Here is a 27,250-nt window from a genome sequence, read left to right as displayed (position 1 = left end):
CATGCAAATCTGTGGCAACATCCAGGGTAAGTGTTAAAAAACAATGAGTGAATAACTATGGGAAAAACTGCTCACCTTGACTCATGCATTTTTAAAACTGGTAATCAAAAAGAGAAGAGTTATTCATTAAAAGACAGGGGGTTTGTACCTTTCAAGTTCTGTATCTTCAGCAGTTGTGGTTAGTGGTTTCATTACAGATTTCTGTGTACAATCTGTCCTTGGCTAGTAGAATAATTAGGAGAAGGTGTTATTTCTAAATCAGGAGTTAGCTGAAGAACAGAAAGGGTGAACATGTGTATACTCATCAGAGGAAAAATGAAATGGTTATTTTGCATTTATTACTTCCTACTAACCTCATGTGTGTATGTGTGTGTTCCTCCCCACCTATTTAAAAATACATGTCTTTTAATTTGTATCCATCAGAGAACATGCAGTGTCTGAAATGGGAGAAGAAAAACACTTTGTGTGTGCAACTTTACTTCCCTGTTAAGAAGCAGGAGTTCTTCATACTTAGGAATACTGTTTCTCTACAAGAAGGTTTTTCTGATTTTGTTAAAAACAGTCTGGAAGGCTTTCTTGTACAACACAACTTGAATACTAAGCTTTGGAAAAATCTTTCTGTTCATAATTGTTTCCAGCAAAAACTTCCATTGTGTGGAAAACAGGATTGTCATTCTCTCCCACCTGCCCCTGTATGCATAGTACTTGATGGAAGGGTGTCTTCACAGTCCTTCTAATCTCTCACATTTTTATAATATAGTAGAGTACTCTGACCTTGTTTGGACATTGTAGAGGTGTTCAAATGCGAGTGGCTTTTGTCCCAGACCAAATAGTATGTTTCTAGTGGTTTGGAATAGTTCTGTGTAAGCAAGACTTAAAAAAAAAACCACTTGGGAGTATAACTCTGACTGGCTATAACTGAATTCAAATTTATCCTGTAATTTTTCCACAAAAGTGCTTTCTTTAATGCTGATAACAACAATAAAAGCAATTAAACCACTGTGTACCATATGATTTTTATAGAGTTTTTTCAACTCTATCCCAAGAACCACAAAAACTAGTCTAAAAATACATTGGTGTAAATGGTTTACTGCCTTTTATGAGCACAACTATTTTTCAAGTTGGTCCCAAATTTCAGGGGTTGTGTTAATGTGTGCTTGTAGGGCTTTTTGTTAAACAGCTGCCCATTTAAAGGGATTCTCAGTACAGTGTATTTGGACATAGGACCGTGGAGTGTCCTAGACTCTGACTTTCTTTGATTATTCCGTGTAAGTTATGTGCATGTCAATGTCTTTGAATTTCACAGTCACTCTTTACGGGCTGATAAAATGGTACATAATTGCTCTTGATATTTTCAGTACCTGCTTTGAAAAGTAATGATACATTCTTGAAGAATTCCTCTTAGTTTTCCAGAAGGTTGTTTTGGACAGTCAGGGCTTTTGTGAAAATGAAATTTGTTAACTGTAATGTCCATTATTTTTTCTTTCATAATCGTGAGTGCTTGGCTTTGCGCTACTACTGAGTATTAGCCAGTATCAAAATACAAAATTTGTTAAAATTTGTTTTTATTCCCAGCATTCCTAATTGGACACCTCCCTACTTTCAGGGAGAGGTTTAGTTAATGTGATTCTTGTACACACTTGTAATTTTCAAGCTGGTTAAGATGTGTTTGGATTATGTTTACATTTGCCATTCCAACAGTTTCAGAAAAGCAGAAAAACTGTTGTCATTGGACTGTTATAGGAATCCCTTTTATGTTTTCATTAGAACTTTCAAGGAATTAAAGGTAACCAGCAATTGTGGCAAAGTAAACCAAATGATGAAAAAAGCACTGTGTTGAGGAGTTTTGTTTGTTTGTTTGTTTTTGTTTGTTTCTGTTTTGGGGGGGGGGTTTGTTTTTTATAGCTGCAGGCTCCTTATTTTATACAACTGGAATAACCAGATTAATAACTCACTTTGCTAGCATCAGCTTATCACTGAACTTCGAGAGGTACCCAATCACATTCATACAAAAAAGATATTTTAAAAGTGTGTATATATGTTTATAGGAAAAAATGTAACATAATGAGGCACGTTCCAAAACCTACTACTGAATATAGGGTATAGAATCTTTATCTGTCAACTCCTCATTGCACAAATCCAGGTGCACAATTAAACATTGTCTTTATTTTTCTTAATCATCTCCTAAAATAAAAGAACAGCTTTAGAGTCTGATGCTAGTTTCAGAGCCATTGCTTGAAAGTTGTGACAATTCTGCTTAAAATCTCAGACTAAGGGGCAAAAGAAAGCAGGAAAGGCAAATATGTTATTTTGCTGAGATATTTATTTACATTTCCTATCAAAGATGTTAACAAAAGTAAGTTTTTCTACTTCCATCTTTGCTTGGAATAATGATGTGAGTTCTGTGACAGACTAATTTTTTAAACTTTTGGCATCTTCACTTAGAGGGAAAATGATGGCAGCATTGGTGGTTTCATTTAGTTTGCTTGTGTGACTTTTCTGCAGCCTCCAGAATAGTATTCTGTGTACATCCTAGAACAATAAACTGATTTTTGTTCATAATGCATAGCCCAAGCTGCATTTTGGTCATCACATAAACTCATTTAAGCATCTGTTTGTTCCGTGACTTCTGAAATCATGTCTTGATTTAAAACAGTAGTTTACTTTTAGATAGATGTTTTTATGCTGGAAGAGTAAAGAGAGGGGAGAATGACCTTCTGGTTTCACAGTGTGATGTCTGGGAGGTGCTTTCATTGTTACAGTTTTTAAAAAGTTAATCTGAGACCAAATGTATTTTTTAATACCTTAGAAGTTTTAAGTTTGCTTTTTTGAACCTGTGACCTCATTACATTTGTGCTTGGGAAAAGGGAGTTGCCACATACCAGACACACCAAAACATGAGGGAGACTTGGAGGGAGTTGGGGAAGTTCTGCAGTACTCTTTCAGTGTCTCTTTCTTACGGCTCTCCTGCTATCGAAAAATGGTTAATAGAGTATTAACCAAAATTAAAAAATACCTATACATTAGAGGAAAAAAACTAAAGCAAAACAACCAAACCCAAACTTGTTGAAAGTATGTACTTTCCTAAGAAAGTATGCCTATATCCTTCTTTGAAGATGGAACCCTTCAGAAAAATGGTTTTTGAGAGGGCAGAATTAAAATTATCAAGCTGTGGGTTGGTTTTTTTATAAAACCAGAACAAAAGCCACCAACAACCCCTAACCACTGCCTTCTGTTTCTATTTCTGGCAGGAGTTCCTCCCTCATTTTAGTTAAATCATTCATTTTGTGTTTTCCTACACAGGATAATCAAGGACTAGGACAAGGAATCAGGGAGAGGAGGAGCCCTGTACAGGAATGCTGAATGGAAGCTAACATGCTACTTGTGCCCAAGAGAGATAGCTAGAACCTGTTGATCGGGGGAAGGAAGATAGAAAATTACATTGAGAATTCTTTCTTTTCTATCATTTGGCAACTGAAGTTACCAATTGATGTCACTGGAGTGCATGTATCATTGTTCTTACCGATGGATACAATGCTGTTACCAGCTTTGTTTTGTACAGTCTTGTGCAAGCTAAACAATCAGACTAAAAGTAAATTGAAACGAAAAGCCAGGTGGCTTGTGGAGAGGGCCAGTGCAAAGCATGCTTTCTGTCTGTACCCTATTAGGTTGGCAAAAATGCGTTGCTTGCTTTGCTTTCATACTTGGCACGCTTGCCTGCTGAGGGACAGTGCTGAACTGAATCTGCAGTATTGCTGAGAGTGTAAATATTGCTGAGTACCTCCTTTTTTCAAGCACTGTTCCCACATGATTGCCAGGGAAGCTAAAGTATACCAAACTAATGAGGGAAATATATTTGATATCCTCTTTGTCTCTAGTACTTCAGTGTTACGGGCTTCACAGTCACTCTTTTGTTGTTATATGTGACTTAAATGAAACTTTGTTTTTTAGGGAGCAAACTACTGCACTGCCATCTCCTTGTGCATGGAACTGGGAGCACAGCTGTACATCAAGCCCAAAGCATTGCACAGCAAGTAGACAGAGACATTCAAAAATCATCATTCCTCCCAAGGTACTAGTCAAGTTGGATCATTTAGAGGTGGCCATTAGTTTAAAATTATGTATACTTGTCATATGCTACCTAAAATGTATATTCTTTTAGCTATGTTTTTACAAGGTTTTAAGGAACTGTACTTAATAGAGTAATACAATGAAATCAGAACTAGTTCTTTTATATTTCTGAAGCAATTCAAAATGATTGCATGCACATACGATGAAAGTTTGATGATACACAGCAGGCCTTCAGAAGAGGAGAGGCTTCTGCAATGAACTCAATATTCTGCTAAAGTTATGCAAATAATAATGCACAGGCCTGTACTAGTTCATCTCTCAGCTAAACATTGGTAAAGAAAGGATTTAATCTTTGAAGATGTCTTCAACAAATATAAATATTTAGCATGGACTTGGGGATAAATAAATTATTTTAAGCATGGAGGGTAATATTAATGAGGATTGCTTAGTGAATCAGTCAGTCCTGGGAAACAGAATAGCCACACACAGGGAGAGTTGTTTTGCTGCATATTTTCTTATAGTACATCATTAAGGTAAATATAATCCTTTTGGCTTATTAATTTTGCTTTTGAAACCTTTTCTCAAGTGCCTGCAGAAGGAACATGAAATACATCCTTGGTTTTATGTGTTGATTTAACGTGCTTGGCTTGTTTTTGTAAGTCATTAACAGATGACAATTTGGAGAGAGGAGAAGCTTTTTATACTGTTTTCCAAAACTGTTATTGACTTCTCTTTCATTCTTGAGATGAGCAGCTATTGCTCCTTTAGTAATTTACTTGGAAATGTGTCTTTCTAATTTGTGACATATTTAACCAAAGCTACTCATCTGTTTAGTATTCTGGGAGTGAAGGAACATATGATACAAGAATATCAGTGAAGCATAGGTAGACAGGAATGTTTCTGAGGTCTCCAGCAAAGTCTAAAGTTAATTTTCCTTAAAATAAAAACTTGCAAGGATATTGTGTGTAAACCTTACACCAGGGAGCTTGGATAGTTGCAAGCTCAAGTCTTAGCAAAAGGAACTCCAGAACCACATATCCACAAGAACAAGATGCCTTAGAAGATGCATCCAGCCACCTTGTTTGTGGGCTCTGAGGAGTCGTAGAACTGGCAAGTGAATGACTGGGGTGACTGTCTGGATTCTCCCTGATTATTGCCCTCACTGTCCTTCGTTGGATTCTTCCCAGTTCACTTCAGTCATTCCTGAAAAACAGCACCTGAAAGTGAGCATGGTACCCTAGGTGGGACCGTGCTGTTATTGAACAGGGAAGCAGAACTGCTTTGTTTCTTAATAAGCTCGTCAGCAGCATGTTTGCCAGTATAAATAGGATGAAGGGAGGCAGAGCTTTGAAGCATAGTTTTAGTGCTCTAAACAACTAACTTGGCTGAAGAACTGCTCTCAGGACCTTTGTATTTTAAATTAACCTCTGTATTAGAAAAATTAACACATTTTTGCATATGTTAACATCTTGTGCATATTCTTTTGCTTGTTTTTAATAAGCATAATGATCTTCATGAGAATGGGATCTTTGTTTCCTTTATTGTTTTAATTTGAGCCATGACAGTTGATTACCACTGTAAAGTTTTTGATGTTGCAGGGTTTGATTTCTAGTGAGGAAAGGCAGATAAATTGCTTAAAGCAGAGGGTTGTTTCACAGCCTTGTCAGGAGTAGTCAAGAAACATGGAGAAGAGAGGAAGGAAATGAGATGTAAGCAAAATGAATGTTCAAACAGAATGTGCTCCATGTGGTGTCTACTGTTTAAAATGAGTAAGTTGGAGCTAAGGAAGAGATTTCCTTTCCAGAGTTGATAGACACCTTTTTATGGTATTTGAGAAGAAAAACAGTACACACTTGTATGGTTTGGATCTGTTTAAACTATGTTGTTGTTTCGTTCTTTAGAATAACAGTACCACCTTTTGTGGCTTTTTAAATTATTAGATGTCAAAGTGTTTATGCCAATGAAAGTTGCTTTAATTTGCACAGTCTGTAGAGGAAGGGAAGGTGTGTGTTCAAGTAGAGTCACTGTTAAGTCCCTGTTTCACTCTCTAGCAGTATGTCAAACTATTTCATTTACTTGCCTTAAGTGTAATTTTCAAGACAGTGCAGTGTTGTTTAAAATATTGCACAGATGAAAAAGTGTTTAGAACAAATAGACTGTACTTCTTATTCTCCCAACGATGATCTTTATTAACTGTTATCAGACACTTCTACATAGTCTCACGTTGCTTTATCTGTCCTGTGAAATGTGCTGTACTTCTGTATTTTTTAAATCAATATATTCTTTTTTTTAAAAAAGGTAGTAAAAAACAAAACAAGCAGTCTTCTGGTTTTAAGCAGAATAAATTTGTAATGTGTGAGATCTAGTAGAAATTGTGACTAATATTTCAAAATTGTTGAGGAAAAAATACACTATATTATACTGTATTTCATACTGTTAGTATCTCTAGTGTTGTTTCTAATTGTTCAGCATTTAAGTATTTCAAATTTTTTTGTGAACTTGAATTCGACTTTATGATTGACTTAGAACAGTGTCGCTTCTTGCTTTAAATCATTATCTAAATGTTTTAAATTGTTTTGATCTGAAGTGTCAAGGTAAATCTTTTATTTTTTTAGATTAAAAAAAATACCCTTATCTAAAGAACATCAAAATAAGTGGCCCAATGAGTGACAGAGCACTTTATACTGTTAAGTATCCCATGAAAAATATGTATGGAGTTCAGGATGCTGTTTCTTCCAGGGACATCTATGCTTTCTAAAATAACAGCCTTAGAATTGCTGCTTTGAAACCTGGAAAGTGTTCATCCTTACACTAGACCCAACAGACCAGAACCTGCAGCTGCATGTCAAAATCTTTTTGTTGCATAATCACAACCTGTACTTTGGAAGTGGAGACAAGGAGCATGAGAATGATTGCATTGTTCTGCATTAAACTGGCACTTGAGTCATGAAGTAATCCCAGAATGATAGGCTAATTCAGGTGGAAGGGGACCTCATGTGGTTTCTAGCGCAGTCTTGTGCCCAAAACAGCGTCAGCTGTGAGATCAAAACAGATTGCTTGGAACATTACCCAGCTGGGGTTTGAAAATCTCCAAGGACAGAAACTGTGCAACTTCTCTGCAGTGGGTCCATGGTTTGTCTGGCCTCATGGGGAAAATATTTTCTTCTTACAAACTTCTGAATCTGTCTTGTTTGAACTTTTGCCCATTGTCTCCTATTTACTTTCACCACTAAGGCAGTTAAATGCCACCCTGATGCCCGATCCCATCAGATCTTGGAAGCTCAGCAGGGCCAGCCCGTTAGTACTTGGATGGGAGACCTCCTGGGAATACCAGGGGCTGTAGGTTCTAGTCCTGAGGACTTCACTGTCACCATCCAAGCTCGCTCAGCCGTGGCAGATGGACCTGAGGAGTTAAAGGGTGGGGCCAGTTCTGCGCATGCTGTGCCTCACCTAAAATATCCACTGTGCAGGCTGGAAGGGCACACCCATGTGGGGAGAGCCCTTCCCAAATCTTCATTCTTGAAGCCTAGCCATGATGACTTTGACCACTGCTGAAAACCTGGCTGCATCTCTTCAGTCTCCTCCCGTCAGCACCATTCTGCTGCTGTTGAGTGTCCTGAAGCCATCTTTCCAGGCTAAACAAATCCAGAAGCCACAGCTTCCCCTTGCAGGGCCAGTCAGCCTGCACCATCCTGGTGACCCTCTGCTGTACTGACTTCTACACATGGTAGCAAATAGTGAGATAGAATTCATGATGTCTCTTCTCCAGTTCCCCCAAGGCAGAGATTAAGATTACTGTGCCATATATGTGGCAAGCCCAGTGTAGAGCTGCATGTTTGAACCATATGTAGCTCCTGAGCAGTTTGAGAGTCAAAGGTCAGCTACCTACATATCCTGTAATCCTGAAGGTTGAATGTGTTAGGGCCCAGCTTACTATATAAAGAAGCAGATGTAATTGGATTTATGAATCATTTAAGTAGGACTGGGCTGACTGATTTGTGTGATTTTGCAGGCTGATGACAAATGGCAGTCTAAAGAGATTGCCTGGAAGGAAGGGGGAAAGGCTTTGGCAACGTGGTATTTTTAGAAAGTTCTGCTGTGCCTCTCATCACAGGATCATGAACACTTACTTAAAAACAAAACCAAAACTGACATCTCTGTTCAGGCAGTTCAACAACTGGACTAGCAGCCCACATTCCCAGCATCTCTTGCTGAAATCAGTTCCCAACTGTTTAAGGAGGTTGCCTGTTTGCCATGCTGTTTAGCAGCACTACCAAGTGTTGAACTTGAACATTTAAAGAAACGGAAAAATAATTGATTGTCAGAGGGACAGGTTAAAATGTTTGATTGTGGAGAGGAGGCAGGGGACCTGAATCACAACATGATAAGAAATCTTGGTTGCTGCAGGCAAGTTGCTGAATAGTCTTACTTGGTTGACAGGAGTAACTGTGAGAGGCAGCTGCTTGTTTTAAATTTGCATCCTATAGTGTAGTGTTAAATGGGTGTTCCCTCTGTAGATGCTGGAAGCAGCACAACTGCTTCATTCACAGTAGCATTAGATGATTTATGGAATATGCCCTAGGTTTTGCATGACTCAGGCTACAGCAAGTGGTCTCTCTAAATTAGAGCTACACAGACCATGGATTCAATCTGATTGTAGGCAAACAATGGCTGCCTTGATTACTTAAATTGAAAATCTCAATGGAAAATGTGTTCATGGCAAGTTATTTGCATGTTTTTCTTAAAGTAAATGCCAATTAGTCTTTCCATTGAAGTTAATTTTAAAATTTCTGCATGCCTATATCACATTTCATGAAACCCCCTGTACATGATGCTGCTTTGTACAGTTATTGCATGTGCAGAATAGCTGGTCTTAAACACTGCAGAGGACAGCTGCATACTTACAGCCAAGCTCCTGCAATTTTGACATGGTGCTTGTACCCAGCATTTACTCTTCATGATGCAGGATCCTTTCCAGGACTGACTACAACAGGACCCCCACCTCCCACTTCAAAGGGAGACCAATCAATGAAACGTGTATGCAGCAATGCCTCTAAACGCTCAGAGAGCTCAGGGACCTGCATAGATGGATCAAACCATTTGGCTGAGGCTGCTCCTCCTCTTCTGACTGTGCTGATGTTCCAGCAGAGTATTCACTGGTTTGTATCCACATTATGTAGTCTTGTGGTGTTTAAGAGAGGCTGAGTCAAGGGAGAGTATATCTGATCATGCACATGACAAACTGATTCTTTGAGCTGCAGTTTAGGGGGTTGGTTTTGTTTTACTTTGAATTACACGAGAAGAGAATGGGGATGTTGTCCTCCCATGAAATAGCTCTTAGGTGAATGAGGTGCTTTGAGCATCTGTTCCCCTTTTCCTGCCACATGAGGCAAGAGCTTGAGGTGTTGAAGACATTTCTGCAGCTCTTATCACTGTTCACACTGATATTCTTCAATTTTTTTTTTAGTTGGCATCATCTTCCCCTCGTAAGACCTACCTTCATATCAACCATGGGAGGGCCTCTTGGTCAAAGAGCAGGCCTGAAAGTTGTTTTCTGTGGTTGAATTGCAGTCTAAGTAACTTGGAAATTGTTGCTACATTGTCAGTTACATCAGTCCATGCTATCTGTATGGGTATCTGGGCACTTGGCCAAGCACTAGCATGAGCAGAGTGCTAGAGGCCACTTACTGCCCACATTTGGAGGCTGGTATGGGATGAGTTATGTACCTGTTGTGGTAGATTAGCTATTTGGTTTGAGAAAAGAAATAAGAAAGCAGGAAAGGGTATGTATACTCTGCTCTTACAACTGAGAAATTTTATGGGCAACATGGGAAATATTTTGTAAGCCCATATGGATTATTTTCCATCTGTTATTGCAGGAAACTAAGTAGACACAAACATACAGGCCCTTTCCAGATGGTGATTCATGGTAAAGGACTGAAAACCAGCCTATCTTTCTTGTGTAACTGGAGTCAGTACCTGCATCTGTGTTAGACTTACCTCAAGCTAGCTAAGTGCGTTAGCCTTGATTTCTGCCATGTATCTTGGGGAAGTATAGCCTCAATTAGCAATAATACCTTGTGGCTTTGATAAAGTCACAGAACATGCCAAAAGGAGGCTTTAGGTCAAGCCATATCTTTTGTCTGGAACAAGAAGTAGTCTTCCTTGGCCTTGGACACGGTAGGAAGACCCTTAGATTGCTCTGTGTCTGCCAGCATTCCTCAAGAGCTCATCATCTTCTACCAGAGCCTGCATGGAAGGAAGCAGCTGCAGGAGTCTGGTACTCTACCTTATGCTGCCGTGAACTCAGTATGTGTGTTAAGAGACTGCAGACACAGGGATCTAGTGGCTTCTCCTTTCCCTGTCCCATCTAATGTCTGACAAATGCTCTTTCTGGAAAAGTATATTGCCATTCAGTTTAAAACAAAAGCTGTTCTTGGCTCTAAAACTGCCTGGTTGTCAGCAGCAAAATCACTTTTTTTCATTGTGTCATGTCTTTTCAACAATTGCTGGACAGCGGATTTCTGTTAATGCTGTGACATAATATCCTAGGCTGATGTTGCCAGTCAGTGCTAACTCTTTGGGAAGTTGACTCCAGTTTGGACAGATATGCAGAAATGCACTTTGGTGCAGAGAGTGATGGCTGTTTGGCCTAGCCAAGCTATGTCTTATAGAGAAATTCTTTGATGCCAGATGCTATCACAGGATGCCGTATGTGAGGACCCTGGTCCCCTGTGCTTCATTTTTCCAATTGGTCCTGACTTAGTTGGTATACCAGTGCAGTGTGTCTGGCTGAGCTGGAATTTATTTTCCCATAGTAACCCTTACAGTGCTGTGCTGTGCTCTGCATTGGTAGCTAGAGAAGTGTGGATAACAAGCCCGTGTTCTGGCTACTGCTGAGCACAGCATTGTAACATTCCTTCTTCAGCTGGGGGCAAGATCCTGGGAGAGGACACAGGTAGGCCAGCTGACCCACACTGACCATGGGGATATTGCATAACATATGATGTCAACCCAGATATAAAACTGAGGCAAGGAGCTGGAAGGGAGGCATCCATTGTCTTGTAATGGCTGCCTGCTGACAAGTGCTATGAGTGCCAGAGCTCTGCTTCTCAGAGAAGTGGCCGATCACCACTGTTTATGGGAAGTAGAGATTAACTGCCAGCTTCTGATTTGTGCGTGTGCACGCTGCTTTAGGGATTTTTTTATTTTTGCATAAATACAAACTGCCTTATCATAACCCAAGGTTTGTGTTATTTCTTTTTCCCTTCACCTTGCTCTGTCCCCTGTCCTCTGGGAAGGGGAGTGATAGAGCCGCTGGGTGGGCATCTGGTGTTCAGCCAAGGTGAACCCACCACAACCAGACTGCTAGTGTTGCAACAAAAGTTGTTGTCTTGGTTTGAGATAGCAAACTGCCAACTTCCCCAGGCACAGAGAGAAAAGCCTCCCGCCTAACACCAAGGAAAGGGAGGAAAAGAGGGGGGAAAGAAAAAAAAAACCACTTCAAACCACGTTTATACTAAAACTACATATATTTTTACAGAAAGGAAGAGACAATTAGAAGAGAGTACAAATAGACACACACAAGTCTGCAACAACAAATTCCCCACTTCTTAATGAACACACAAATTCTACTGTCTTAACTACACATTACTTAAGAAAAATCTTATTCCCCAGGGAGACAAACTCAAGCAGAAAGGAGAGACCCAAAACAACACATTTTACTTTCCTGAGATACCCTGTGAGCCAGTGGTGGGCCTGGTCCTCTCCATCCCCCCCGGGACAGCATCGTGCATCCTCCCAAGAGGAGGGCTGAGAAGCGACTGACTTAACCACTCCCACACTGGTTCCTATTTCCCTGGAGATGATGTCATAATGTGGTATGGAATACAAATTATGGCTAGAAGAGGTCAGCTGTTAGCTCAGCCCAGCTCAAGTCAGCTGACAACTTTGGCCTAGTCTGAACTTCAGAGCCCAAATTTAGGCCCACCTAGACCCATAAAAGTTGTATAGGATTACTCACTTGTAAAACTGAGAGAAGGGACCAAATGAAAGAAGAACAAAGTTCTCACTTTGGCATTTGCGTCTTTCTCTTCAAATGTGAGGATAGGCTATACAAAGCAACAGGCTGTTTGCATTCTTTTTTTTAATGTTGTTTTAAGGAAGCTCTTCCCTTACAGCTTGTCCTCATTCTAGTTTCTTCCTTCCAAGAGTTGATTCAAGTATTGCCTCATCCACCCAAAATAGCATAAATCCAGGAAGACCGCAGCACTGGGAAATAAGTCTTTGTTTCTGAATACAAGTGTGTGTGAATTTTTGCCTGTCTTCTCCTCCTTAGTGCTTTTAGTGATCACTCATTTCTCCAAGATCTTGAGAATAGTTACCTCAAGAACGTACTTTTTTTAGCATATGTAATTACAGCCCCAAATTCAAGCCATTTGGCCTCTGAATTAATAGCAGCTGTTTTGACTTCAAAGACTGATGCGGAGGGCCTGTGAGGTGGTAGAAAAGAAACCTGACCAAGGATGCAGACTTGAGGAATCCATCAGCTGTGTGTAGGCTTTCACATCCATCTCCTTCTAAAAACACACAAACAGAAAAGGTGGATGTGACTGATGCGTGTGTTTGACAGAGCAGGACTGTGGATACTGCCCAGAAACCTCCTGTCAGAAATGCTGAGCAGGCTTGGGCCACGCACCCCATCACTCCCGTTTATCTTGTGACAGGCGCCAGTTATTGGCCACTGCCAAGGGCAGGAACACAAGAAATATTTTTGTAAATGGAGAATAACAATTCTTTTCTTCTCAGGGAGAATGAAAATGCTTCTTCGCCTCCCCGGGGCGTTTGCAGGCATGATTGGTTGGCGGCGGGGGCGGCCGGGCCCCGGCAGGACAAAGTCTCTCTGTGGCGGGCTGCTCAGAGCCGGCTTTGTGCTGCTGGGCTCCGGCCGCCCCTCGGGGCTCCGCCGCAGACCCTCGGCAGCGGCCCGGCCGGTTCCCTCGCCAGGCGGAGGCGGAGGAAGAATTCCCGAGGCTGCCTCCGGGCTGGCGATGTTACTATGGGAGCGACGCAGGGCTCCGCCGGCAGCGACCCGCGGGAGGCCGCGGCGGGGGCGGAGCAGGTCGGTACCATCCCCGGCCTCCGGCGCGCTGCTCCGGCACCCCCTGCCTCGGCCGCGCACCCCGAGGGGGCAGCGGAGGGGCCGCGGGGCGGGGGGCGCACCAGAGGCGCGGTGTGACGAGCGCGTGTGACATCGACCTACAGGTGTGTTTCTAACCAGCCTAACTCACCTGCGGCCGTGGCGACACCGCCGAGCCGCGCCGGGACCACCACACACCCGTACGGGCGAGCCGGCGGAGGACCCGCTTAGTGCGGACTGTGGGTTTGCTCCGCTCTTGCCACCGGCTCGACATGGCCGAGAAAATGCGGGAGTCAAGGGCGCGGGGATATGGCGTGTTCTTTTCAGTTAAATGAGAGCGGGAAAGGCAGCCTGGCCCCCGCAGTGCTGGCCGGTTCCTGCGGTGCCGGAAGGCGACACGTAGTTTTGAACTTTAAATATTGGTTTGGCTTACGGTGGAGCTCCGTATTTTAACCTAAAATACTTCGGTTTCCGTGGAGGAGCAATCTCCCGAGTTTTATAGAGAAAGTCCTGTTCTCCCTCTCCCTGGCCCGGCTTTTCTGTTTTCCTTTAGACTGTCAGTTGCTGAACTGCAGTAATCAAGGTAGCGATGAAGCACGAAGCATCATCTGTCAGGAGTGGAGGGACCGGCATGCAGGAAACTGAATTTATCTATAGCCTTTTCCCCCACCCCTGCTAAAATGTGGATGGAAACCATAAACACAACTTATTTATGCCTCATACTTTGTTTCATGGCTTGTAGAATAATTAGTAGTCTAAGCACCCTTTTTGTGTATGAAATCTGTGTTTTTATTAGCCAGTGTCCCATATTTCAGATGTTAGTGGTATTTATGGGTCATCAGTGAACTACCAGTTGATTCTTTTATGCAATTATTTCCAGAAGGTGTACTTGGTTTGGTTTTTTGGTTGGATGGTTTGGTTTTTATTTGTTGTTGGGGTTTTTTCCTTGTTGGTTTTTTTTTTTTAATCACAAAGGTTGTGCAGTTAATCTCGGTAACAGTCTCACTCCCTCACCTGTACGTGAGTGTTTCATCTGTTCTTAATCCTTCTGATAAGCTCTTTGACACAGATTCCAGTGTGTTTGGCACTTCTGTTGCTGCAGTACGTTTTGTAAGTAAATGTAATAGTTTGCTGATGGCTCTGGTGAGGGAAATAGAAATACCCCTAATAATGTGTCAGTGACTTGCCTTACAGGGGTTTCTTGAGGGTAAGGTGTGTTGACCTGACATGAGAAAGTCTGACTTGTGCACATTTGAGCTATAGTAGTTACAGATCCTATATTTACAGATGTACACTTGCTATGGCTGTTGCTTAAATACTTCATTTAGACAAAATTATAGTCAATATGAAATGGTTTTTGTAGTAAGACACCTTGCGGTGTATTTCAGCAAATGTTGCTCTGCTAGACCATGCTGTCTGTTTTCTTCCATTTGCCTCAAAAAGCAACTTTTTTTTCCACCTGCTTTTATCAATATTGATGGAATTGTTTTGAAGTTAATGTCATTTCTGTTGGCTTGATAAAAAGTGTGGGTTATCAGGCCTCAACTGAGTGTATGGGGTTTCTTCAAACTGTTTTAGGGACTGCCTTTCATGTAAAGAAATAATAATTAAATGCTTTGAATAAGGCTTCTTTATGTTTCACAACTGTGAGTCCATGCAGTATGGAAGTAGATTGTGTTGGCTATGAATTCAGTGCCAGCTTCTCTGTCAGCAAAAAGGGAGTTTTGGCTGTTCTTTCCTTCTCCCTGTTGTGACTGTGAGAAAGCTCATGTTTCTTATGTGGACTGAACTTCAGTAGGGAGACATTGGTGCTGTAGCTACTGCAGTGGTTATATTCCTTATAATGTAGTTACTAATAAGGGCACAATTGCATTTCTTTCATAAAGAGAATTGTTTGCTCATTATTTTGTAGAAAAAGACAGAAAAATAATCTGGAGACAAGCTTCAGCCATGATTTCTAGTTTCCTCATTATTTTTCCTAATGAATCTGTGCAAACAATATAAAATTTATAACTGTACTAAGAATTTCTTTCACAGCTTGTGGTTATTAGAACTATATGACAAATGAGGATTCAACTGACATTGGAAACATTCTTTGAGTCTTTTTTGTAACAGAAAGTGGTAAGTTGCAATATTTTCTTAGGAAGCTGAACACATTGATGCTGCAGGGATCCTTTTTGAATGACTTGAACTGTACATGGTTTATGAGGCAAATAGTGTAGTATAATTCATGACTATGTTAAAATCACAAATGAAATTAAAATCACTTTGTTTTTTAAAACCATATGTAGAATGTACTTCTTGCCATGGAAATGAAGGACTCGCCAAGAATTTTGTGTGATCTGTGCTGATAGGACAGACATGTACTGCAATTGCCAACCTTAAGGCAGAATAATGTTCTTGGATGCATCTTAACTGAAGTCTACAGTGTAAACCAGTATGTACGTGCAATTATTCTTGATGCTGTGTAAGAATAAAGCATCATCTAACTTACTAAGTAGCAAGAAAGATGCCTTCATGAAACCTCCAGGCATCTCTATCCTGTAACTTCCTATTACATAAAGGAGAAAATGCTCCTTCAAGGCCTCCTGTAGTACTAGTGGTTAACTAAATCATCAGCAGCTTTCCAGGTGTTTGTCTTGTGTTTGTGCCCTATTAAATAACCAGAGAGCAGTATCTTTTTACATATTCAGCTGCTGAAGTCTAGATCTGATTAACAATACTGCATGAGTGTTTCGTAACTGAATTTTTGATAGTTCTTGTTATAAAAAACACATAATATAAAAAAAAATTGAAAAAAACCACAGCTCTGATCTGTACAATCCTAATAGATCTACAAGAAATTATACACCTATTCCTTACAGAGTTACTATTTAATAATACATATGTACTGAGCCTACGAATCCTTCTCTTGCACATGTGCATCTATTCTGTGATGAGAAAGCATTCCTCTTAAGAATGCTCACCCCTTATGATTCTTAGTCAGTATGAACTTTGTGGAGAGAATGCAGGATGTCCAGTTAGACTGTCGTTGTAGGCTCCACAAACAAAGCTGTGAGAGGCAAATTGTTGGCCTTTGACTGAACTGAGCAGCTTGCTGCCAGGCTCTGTGCTTGGCACTGATTGCTATTCTTCCTGTGTTTCAGCACTTGGAAAAACCTATTGGATACTATTTCTTCTTCTGGCCGTGGCATTTCTTCTAGTAGCCATGACTGAGGATTCTTTTGTCCAGCCAGTATTTCAGAAGCTTTTTGAAGAGTTGCAGAAGAGGGTGAAAGACACTTTCATTTTTGATTTCTTTATTTTCCTAAGTAAATTTTTATTCCAGAAATAAAAAGTGGTCAATGGTTTTGGTTATTCTGTTCATGGAGCTGATACATTATTAAGGCAATTGAAATGACAGTAGCATAGCTAATTGGTAGCATGTGTGTACATGCTCCTTAGATGATGCCATCAGAACTTCTGTTTCTGTGTAGAGCTGTCCTTGTATTGTTTTGTCTATTAACTAAGTAGTGATTGCAGTTTGGCTGTAAATTTTTATTTTCTAGCCCTTAAAGTTTCCTAAAAGTCATGCAGTTTAGCATCAAAGTGGGGATGTTGTTTCTGGCTTGGTGCTTTGTCTAGAACTCCTTTTCAGTTGACAATACATACATGTGCTTTACCTCAGTATGACGGGTACAGTAGGTCAGGTTGCAAAAAACCCTGGTGTGGGGCTTGACGTGGTGTTGGTTGCAGGCAGAGGGCTACTGACACTTCCAAGAGATGCTGCGCACTGAGCTCCCCTTTGGCAGTTGTTATTCCCTGGCTATTTGTGTGCAGTGCCCAGTGCACCTAAAAGATTAAAGGATAAATTAAGCTGGAGGAAGAGGGGAATATCTTCAGTCATGTGCCTCATGACACACTTGTGAAGCTGTTGATAGAATGTGTGAAGCCCTGTACCAGTGTCCTGTTCATATACCCATCTTGGCTGTCCCTTCAGTGTATGTGAAATACTTATAATCTAGTCTGACATATCTGGATGTCTCGAGAACGTTTTGTCATTTTCTGTGTGGCTTCTTTAGTGGGTTATTATGATGCCATTTTAATATTGCTGTGGTGTTTAACTATAGAATTTAATTCATTAAATTTCATCCATTAACTTCTCTGCCTGTTTTTACAATTTGACCTAATTTTGAGTTTCTTTTTCAAGCTTTCCTTTCCTACTTTACCTTACAGAAGCCAGTAGAAAAGTTCCTAATGTCTGCTGCAGCAATAGAAATGGACTGAAACTCTTGGATCACAGGTGGTTTGAAAAAGGGATTAATTTTTCTTACTTTCTTTTACAGCTTATTTGTCTATGGACAGGTACATAATTTTCTTTCATATGGGAAAAAAGCAGAACACTTCATTATGATTGCTTCTGCTTTGTGTGTCAGAAAGTTCTTCAGGTGTGTAATGCTCTTTCATGTGGCTCAGACCACAAGAAGAAAACTTGCTGTTCCAAATCTCAGTTGAGAATGAACTTTTCGTTGCTACCATAGTGAGCTTTGCTCTGGATGGTAATTTAATGGAAGCATTTCTAAACTTTAATGATTTAAGCTGTTTAGTTTTAGCATATGTAAAAGGATTGTCTTGTTTTTCTGTCTTAGTTCTTTTCAAAGCCTCCTGTGGTTTATGCAAGTTGCAAAAGGAGGAATAAAACTTGTTCTGGTTAACTTATTCTTTGTGTATTCAGTTTGCAGTTCAGTGAAAATGGCACTATTCCGTAGGGATGTGTCAGTTTGGTTTCATTTAATGATTGGAGTAAAGCCTGAAGTTCCTTCTGTTGATGTCACATGCATGTGAAGTGTTGACTGGGTAGAAATACTGCATCAAGGGCTCTGGTTTCAAATTGTTCTGCTGGCATCCTTTCAAGGGAAGCAAGGATGGCTGCAGGTAAACTCAGATTAATGCTTTAAGAATGAACCAGCCATGTGAAAGTTACTATCTTGATACTAAAGAAAAGGGACAGCTGACTTCATCCCTCTGCTTCTTGTGTTGATTTATGGCTTATTAGTTGACTGCTGTCATTAACACTATTGGTAGGAATAATTTCTACATAAGTGGGGAGAGGGGTGTTTGAAATGTTTTTTGTAACGATGTGTTCAGATGTTAGCAATGTCATGCATACCATGTGCATATCTGCAATGGTTTGCTTCAGGTTCACATTCAGCCTTGCAGAAGGATTGAGAAAGAATTGAAAATAGTTGAATTTTACCACTTGTATTTGCCCTTCTTTTCTTACCTCAAAGTGTTTTATCAGTGTCATCAGGTATGTGGTGAGTTTTAATGTAATACTACTTTATATTGCATGACAGATTGCTGACGACAGTGTCCCAGAAAACTTCAGAGCTGTGGGAAGCTTAGATGCTTTTTTTGTTTGGAAAAAATGATTATACTCCTTTGGAGGCTCTGGGGAGGAAACTGCTGTGTGCAAAGTGATTCTGAATGTGTTTTACTGAAGCAGGTGCACCTGGCTTAATCCACTGTCTCAGTAGCTGGAATATTGAGGGGGCCTGGATGGTAATTAGTTTGTTTCTTCATCTTAAAAATATACTGAGAGGAATATCAATATAAGACTTACAGACCAAAACCCTTCAAATGCAATGCCCAGATTTGCATTTGCATCTGTGCATCCCACTGTATGGATCACAGAAAAATTACTAAACTCCCTTTTGCAAGACATTTTGTTTTCATTTTAGATACGTACAAGATGCATTAAAGTTTAGGAGTGAACTTCAGCTGTGCTCTCTGGCATGACTGAGTAGGCTGTTGAGACATCTTCAGAGGGAGAGGTGAGTTGCTTAAGACCTTGAAAGCAGGAGTGTGGTGGTAGAATGAAAAGAATGTAGAGGTACGACTAGTGTGACTAGAAAACAGTGAAGAGGTGGCTAATAAATCAAAGTAGGTTTTTGCTGTTATGGAAACTTAAATGCATTTGAAACTTTAACTTGTGTGTCAGTGCGACCTTTTGTTTGCATTTGTGTTCTGTGAGTTTTCTGATACAGCATGGGTAGTTGTATGAAATGCATTATATTGTGTGAATTTTATGGGGTTTTAGTCTTACATGAGGTCAAATGCACCACTAAATTTTATGCATTACACAGAACTATATGCAGGTTTATTTCCTTCATCCAAGAAAAGAAAACTAATGTGAAGTATGTAATCATACTACTACAGGAATGCTTGACAAAAAGTAAAATGCTCCCAAGAATATGGCATGTCATTCTTCTATTAATAGAGTTAGAAAAAAGGCTACTAGAAATGTTTACAGGGAAAAAAATCTGGCTTGGAATGAACCTTGGAAACTAACAATTGTGCCATTGTGTGAATTGTCTTCCATTATAACTGTATGATTAAATATAAATGATTGGATTTTATGCCAGTAATGAATGGGCCTTTTAAAAGACAGTTGCAGGAAGTAGTGTACAGGTACCTAGCTTGGTTTTTTGGATGCCAGAGCTGCAGGTGTTGAGTAACAAATGGAATAACAGAAGTGCAGTTTCTCACCAGCAATCTCTTCATGCTAGAGTCAGTTGCTTCTGCTGCTTCATTTGCTATTTGAGTATGAGTGCGGGAAGATGGAGCATTCAAAAACAGTAGCAGTACAAGGTGTACCACTGAAGTTGGATAAAATTAACAGTTAGAGTTTTGGACCATGCAATGTATATGGTGCTTTGGGGTTTATTCTTTCAATTTTTTTTTTCTTCTTAATGTTACGATGCCACCAGAGCAAAAGCTATGCTTTGGATGAAAAGAAAATCAAATAAACTTAGCTGTGAAATAAAGTAAGCCCACCCACTATTCCTGAAGTGCCTCATTTCTTCAATTATTTAATCTAGCCTCATTAAGTTGATTATGCACAACTACTGAGTTTAATTTACCTCACTATCAAATCTTGATACTGCAAGTACACCAGAACAAACCTTTTTTTTTTTAATTATGCTGAGTAAAAATGGCCCACTTCAACTTAGTTTATGCGCTATCTGGTGTAGCACTTTGATTCTCAGACTTAATTTGTGTGGGGATCTCAAGGAGCAGAAGGTGCAGAAACAGTATGACTGTAAGCAGATGTGTTAGGGTTTTACAGTTAATGTGAATGAGGGTGGCTAAGTCAGAGATAGCCTTTAAAGCTGGTGTTGATTAGGGGAACTGAAAGTTCAGTGTTTCTTCAATAGTGTTGCCTTCTTGTAGCATATACAAAAATACCTCTTACTGGCACCATAGTCTGTGTGACAAGGTGAAAGTCTAGGAAAACCATTCAAGAAACAAAACGGCAAATAAACTCTTCACTTTCTACTGTGTCTATACATATGCAACACATACAAGTGTAATTGATCTTTCATCCTTTTAGTTTAATTTTGGTCTTCAACTGAGGTTGCTTGGACTTCCAGGTTTATATCTCCTGAAGCCTTGATGAGTGAAAAAAGGCTTGGTGGAGAAATCTACTGCAAGCCTAGGCAGGTGGTGTGCCCTAGGAGGTGACATTTGTTCTTTTCTTTGTAACTGCTTCAACACCTATGGGAGACTAAATTGGCATTTCTCCACTGGATTGGTGCTGTATGTTCCAGAACACTTGGAAAAAAACAACTATTGGGTATCCTGTCCAAAGCAATATGTGAAAAGAAAGAAAATGTTGATTAAAAACTATTAATTGCTGGAGTCTTCTCTCTGAAGAGGCAGAAACTGGGGGTGGAAGGGATGGGGTGGGGAGAGAAGAGTGAAGGCAGAGATACGGGATTTTTTCCCCCCCTGAAATGGCAGTTTTGTATTTCAGTTAAAGCTGTTCCCTCACAGATTTTTGAAGAATTGATTTCTTCCTGTTGTGGAGCACTGGAACAACTTTACCAGGGCAATGATAGAATTGTTATTGGGCAAAACGTAGTGAAGGGGATTTGCTCTTGAAATAGATCTAAGCCGAATTTTTATGAGATTTAGGTTATCAGTTGGTAAGACCTGAGTATCTTGCAGCTGTGTTTTGAATGCAATCTTTTTTTTTTCCTCACTCCTCATCTTGAACAGGCTTTTGTTTCATTTGTAATGGGATATTGTACTGGTTTGCAGTGATGCATATGTATGTATCTAAGCCCAGTAGAATTCAGCTGTAACAAGTGTAAACTACTCTGCTCACATCTTCCACCTCATTCCAGAAAGTTTAGAAGTTTTGCATGTCTACTTTTAATTGGTATAACATGGGGATGTTATAAATTGATGCTGAGTTAATGTTCTGAACTTGTCATACCCTTCTGGGTAAATACTGCTTATTGCCCTTCTCACCGTTCCTTCCCCTGGCCCAGGCAAGATCTTAGTAAATGATGACCTGTTCCTCATAACCTGAAACCAGTTCAGATGGCTGCTTTTGTATTACTCCCCTTCCATAATAATTGGTGAAGGAATAGGCAATTTTTAAAAAGATAGTTTTTCAATAAGCATCATTGTTTTAGAGAGCCACCAGACAATCCTTAGTAATATTTGCATACTCAGTTGAAAAGATTAATTGTTGCTCTTACTGGCAGAGATCATAATAAGTACTGTGAAATACAAGTGAATGAATTTTAGAAAATACCTCTATATGTGTGTTGTTTGATTTTTCTGGTGTAATGAGACATTAATCTTGCAGGTCAGCAGAATCAGGACCTTAAAGGACCAGACCTCATGGTAATTTCTGAAGGTGTAAATTGCTTAAATTCAGATCAAAAGTAGTTAGGAAGAAAAAGTTTCACTCTGAAATCGTAACTTTAACTCTTTTTGCTATTAAGTTCTAAAACGTAGCATTGCAAGTTTTCAGGTACCTATTTTCATGAGGTCTTGATGTCTCTGTCAAGTAAAGTGCATGGTTTATTTTGGAATACCAGATGTTTCTCCAGAGCATAAAACTGCTTGGGGAATATGTTTATTTCCTTCTTGAAATAAATGTGGTGAAACTGGAATCAATAAAAAAATCCAACCACAGTCAGTTGATGATAGGGTATGTGCTTGTGATGAAAGAAACAAAACAAAAAGCACCCCACACCGTGTTTTAACAGTTTCTGTCATCTTTAGTATGAATAGAAGGGTTTGAAGTAGGATTTTGGCATAATACGAATTCTCGGGTATTTTGTTTAATTCTCCAAACTATATTTATAAAAATAATTCAAAGGCCAATCCCTTTGAGGAATAAATAAATGAACATATTGTGTAATGTGGAGCCTATTTCTGCAGCGCGGTAATTCCGTGGTGCGTGCCGATGGCGTGGTTTGAGGCGGCGTTCCTGAAAGCCGGGCAGAAATCCCTGGATCTGCCTGTGGCGCGGGGGGCAGGAGCGTGCGCGGCAGCGCAGCGCCACCTGGCGGCACTCCGGGCACAGGAGCGGCACCGGCACGGGGGTTCTTCTGGAATGCCAAGTACTTCTGGATTCCTGCTTGGTTTGGTGGTGCCTGCTCCACACCTTAAAGTGCCCTGCAAATTCAGCAGGAGGGGGCATGCAGTTCCTGCTGCTTGTATGCCTTTGTAATATGCATCATGAGAAAGGGAAAGCAGGCTTGCTTTCTCTTCATCTGTGCCACGGGACAGATACATACTCATTGTATATATATGTGTATAAAAATGTCCTTTCATAATAGAAAATAGACTCTTCAAAGCTGGATGGACCCACAGTGGTCATTAAAGTCCAGCTTCTGGCCCTGCGCAGAACCACCCCAAGGGTCACACCATGTTCCTGACAGAGTTGTCGAAGCACTTCTTGAACTTTGTCAGTTGTGGTGCTGTGACCACTTCCCTGTGGAGCCAGTTCCAGTGCCCAACCACCCTCTGGGTGAAGAACCTTTTTCTAATATCCAACCTAAATATCCTCTGACATAACTTCAGGCCATTCCCTTGTGTCCTGTCACAGATCACCACAGAGCAGAGATCACTGCCTGCACCTCCTCTTCCCTTTGCGAGGAAGCTGTAAACTGCAATGAGGTCTTTCCTCAGTCCACCCTCTCTCAAGGATCCACAAACCAAGTGACTTCAGCTGTTGCTTGTATGGCTTCCCCTCCAGACTCTTCACTACCCTTGTGGTCCTCCTTTGCACGCTCTCTCATAGCTTTATATTCTTCTTGTATTGTGCTCAAAACTGTACACAGATCTTGAAGTGAGGCCATGCCAGTGCAGACTAGAGTGGGACAATTAGCTAAGGTATATTTTTTCACAGTCTGAAGTACCCTTAAAGTCACTTAGGAACTTTCATTTTACCATCTGTTCCACTAAAAGTTTTTTTCCTTGTTTGTTTGTTTCCCTGCCCCTGTCTGGGTGGCTAATCCCAAAGACTGGTGGTGAATTAGGCTAAATCTGGTTGGTTGCTTGTTACAAGTTGTGTTCCGTGGGCTCAGTACTGGATCTAGTCCTGCTTACTATGTTCATTGATGACCTGGACAGACAACACTAAGTTGGGCAGGAGTGTTGATCTGCTGCAGGGCAGGAAGGCTCTGTAGAGGGACAGGCTGGATCCATGGGCCAAGACCAGTGGTGTGAAGTTCAGTGAGGTCAAGTGCCGGGTCCTGCCCGTTGGACCACAACAATCACAGGCAGCACTACAGTCCAGGGACAGAGTGTCTGGAAAGCTGCGTGGTGGAAAAAGACTTGGAGGTGCTGGTTGACAGTGTCTGAACAAGAGCCAGCAGTGTGCCCTGTAGGGATGACTGTAAGTGCGTCCCTTAAGGAAAGCAGTTGAGAGTTCTCAAAGAGAAGAGAGCTACCTGTAGTGTGTGTGGGGTCCTGTGTCCAATGAGATGCTTTAGTGAATGTGAGGTTCATGGGCTGGCCAATAATGTCATGACAAGTTTGATGTGAGAGGATATAAAAGGTGTGGATGTTACTGAGAATAGAACTACTATTATGGTCTAAGAGCTGTGAGGAAACTGTCTTGAATAAACTCTTGTAAGCCTTCTGATGCCCCAATATGCCCAGGTGGCCAAGAAGGCCAATGGCATCCTGGCTTGTATTACGAATAGGGTGGCCAGCAGAACTACAACAGTGATCATCTCTATGTCCTGGCATTGGTGAAGCCTCACCTCAAATCCTGTGTTCAGTTTGGGGCCCCTAACAACAAGAAAGACATTGAGGTGCTGGAGCAGGTCCAGAAAAGGGTAGTGAGGCTGATGAAGGGTCTGGAGAACAAGTCCTGTGAGGAACAGCTGAGGGAGCCTGGTTGTTTAACCTGGAGAAAACAAGGCTCAGGGGAGATCTTGTGGATTTCTACAACAACCTGAAAGGAGGTTGTAGCCAGGTGGGGGTCAGCCTCTTCTCCCAGGTAACAAGTGACAGAACATGAGGAAATGGCCTCAAGTTGTGCCAGGGGAAGGTTTAGATTGGATATTAGGAAAAATTTCTTCATAGAAAGGGTTACCAAACTTTAGAACAGGTTGCCAGGAATCATGGTTGAATTACCATTCCTGGAAGTATTTAAAAGCCCTGTAGATGTGGCAGTGAGGGATATGGTTTATTGATGAACCTTCAGTGTTACATTAACAGCTGGACTCAGGGATATGGGAGGCCATTTCCAGTCTGAATGATTCTGTGATTTAATCTGTCCCTTTCATAAAACCTGGTTTTCATATCCTTGTACATCCTTAAATGTGAAGCTACTTCTGATGGCTGAGTTGATCTTAGATGCAGAGTTCTAGTCCCCCTTTGCCATTCTTCCTTGGCCTGCCAGTTCAATTCACAGAAATGGCAAGAAAGTAATTCAGTGAGAAAAAATGAGCAGGTTTCTTTTGCTTTAGAAAGTTGTTTTGGCTTACTTTTAAGAGCTAGACAGCAGAATTCACAGAGTGAGTCAAGGGTCTGCATTTAAACGAGCAGGAGGAGTGTGGAAGTTGTTATGGTCAAAAAGAACTTGTTTAGTTCGTACCATGTGAAGCTGTACCCAGCCTATGAGGTGGTGTGTTTGGCCAAAGATGAAAAGAGGTGTTGGTCTTTGGGGAACCTTCCAGTGGTGCCAGTTTCTAGAGGCAAGAAAACTTTAATGAGTCTGAGAAGAAATAAGAACCTAGAAAGCAAGCAAGCAAACAAATTAAAAATAAAACCCACCTTACATTTCTATAAGCTACTTCTAAGGTGAATTGTGATTTGATCACAAAATGTTTTAGGAAAATCCTGATCCTCCCTGTCTTAGTTTGAGGGGAACCAAAATGTTTACCAAAACCAGAGGAGAGGATTCCTATTCAATAAGCATGTCACCCCTTATTACATTAAAAAACCCCTTTTAATTAGAAAATGTGTATAAGAAGAATAACTGTTCTTAACTACTATATGTTATAAATGACCACCCAGAATGACCAAGTCACTCAGCAAAAAGGGTAGTTTTTTTTTAATTGTATAGGTAATGAAAATCACAGAGTAAAACAGCACTGAGTGTAACCGGAGAGTCACTGCTCTATCAGCACACAACCTTAGAGCTCGCAGGCTCTGCTTATATACAGTCAAAACGTACATATTATTTCTTGTTAAATTATTTACTTTTTTAAATATTCTCATCTGATTCTGTCAGGAAGGATTGCGATATTCTTAGCTTAAATTTTTATTTGAGAAGCTCAGCTGCTCAGGTTTTCTCAGTCTTGAGGTCCCTCCTTGTCTTAATTGCGTCTGTCTCCTATTGTGTTGAGGTACCCGGTTTAATCTTTGTTTACATTGTTTCTATCTTATATCAAAAGGCTGCTTTAGTCATTGACTTTGGCCTTCTTCTTTTACTCCCTTTTTGTATTAAACTAAGTTGATGTCTGGTTTATAGTTGCTCTGTTGCTAAATCTTTACAGCGTATTCCGCAACACCCAGATTCAATGCTTCCAGAATCCCACTAAATGATCTGGCAAGCCATGCAGTATACTTTATTATATTTTTGACACGAATTAGGCCTACATTTCTCACACTATATATATGTAGATATAACTATAAACAGACCAGAGCAAACTACTCCCCCGGTTCCAAAAAAAACCCCAACTCTCAAAAACTGTAGGCTCCTCCTGGTGCAATTACATTTATGGACAGTGTCAGTGTCACACCTCAGCTGACTGTGAGGAGAATTCTCAGTCTTTTCCCAGTGAGGCAGAGACAAGGGGGTGAACAGCTCACATGGCGCAGGATGGAGACTTTCCCGTGGGGAAAGAGCAGACTCTCTCTCCCTCTCCCTCTCTCTCCCCCTCTCTCCTTGTCCTTTGTTCAAAACAAGGAAACGCTGGGAGTTGAGGAGTGGTGGTAATTCCCAGAAATCTCCTTGCAGTCAAAGTAGGTCCCCAGAAAGAAAGGTCTGCAGTGTGTCCCAAAGCAGCTGTGACCCTCCTCTCTCTCTCTGTCCTCTCTCTGGCTCAGGGTGCCCAGAGATGGAGGGGGGGAAGGCAAAGAGCAGAGCCAGAAGGAGCTCTCACCGGCTCAACAAACAGTGACTCTCTCCCAGCAGCTGCCCAAAATGAAGTGAAATCAGCACACAAGAAAAGCCTCTCCCCCTCCCAGGTGCATTGAGTCTGTTTTCTCACCTCCGCCCCACCATTAAGTTGGAATCTGGAGCCATCAACCAAACCTTTGTTCTCAGTCCTGGCACTTCAACTCCCAAAACCTTTGTGTTGGTAGAGTGAGAAAAAATCCTTAAAGGAACCCTTTGACACTCCCTTTTCTTCTTTTGAAAGTGTTTGTCCTGTCTTCTGAAAACCTTCAGTATATTGGTAAATGTTTGGCTTTAAATATATAGAAAATACAGAGTTTTCCTAGACAGTATTTTACTGGTTTGAACAGAAAAAATAAATGTTTGAGTAACAGTTGCTTTTTTTTTTCCTTCCTCAAAGAGTCTAGTGCATGTGTCACTCAGATATTTATGTGTACAGCCTCCCCAGTTTTCTTTAATACAGGGTTGAAACAAAACAAATAAAACTATCCTGAGATTATGTGCTTTATGCCATAATCCAGCAAAGGATGCCTTATGCCTCATTCTTTACTGGCTTCTTTTCAATGCCCGTGTAAGTACCTTTTTACTTCTGAATTGCAGAAAATTTAAATATTTGCAAAACT

The 27,250-nt window shown here is 40.8% G+C and overlaps 1 protein-coding gene across 4 annotated transcripts in view; it reads left to right on the top strand.

Annotated features, from left to right (window-relative positions):
• The window catches only part of TJP2 (tight junction protein 2), a 68,135-nt gene that overhangs the window by 7,900 nt on the left and 32,985 nt on the right, over window positions 1-27,250 (top strand). For 2 of the 4 annotated variants that reach the window (XM_071580107.1, XM_071580105.1), the window contains one exon: window positions 3,952-4,072. The exons of 1 other annotated variant lie outside the window; for it this stretch is intronic. The gene's annotated coding sequence lies outside the window, so the exon portion shown is untranslated. Of the gene's footprint in view, window positions 1-3,951; window positions 4,073-19,006; window positions 19,024-27,250 lie in introns of those variants that run through there. One more of the 4 variants, XM_071580108.1, reaches the window with a different exon arrangement.

This window comes from Pithys albifrons, chromosome Z, assembly GCF_047495875.1.
Source record: "Pithys albifrons albifrons isolate INPA30051 chromosome Z, PitAlb_v1, whole genome shotgun sequence".
NCBI lineage: Eukaryota > Metazoa > Chordata > Aves > Passeriformes > Thamnophilidae > Pithys > Pithys albifrons.
This window is presented reverse-complemented; position numbering and strand designations above follow the sequence as displayed.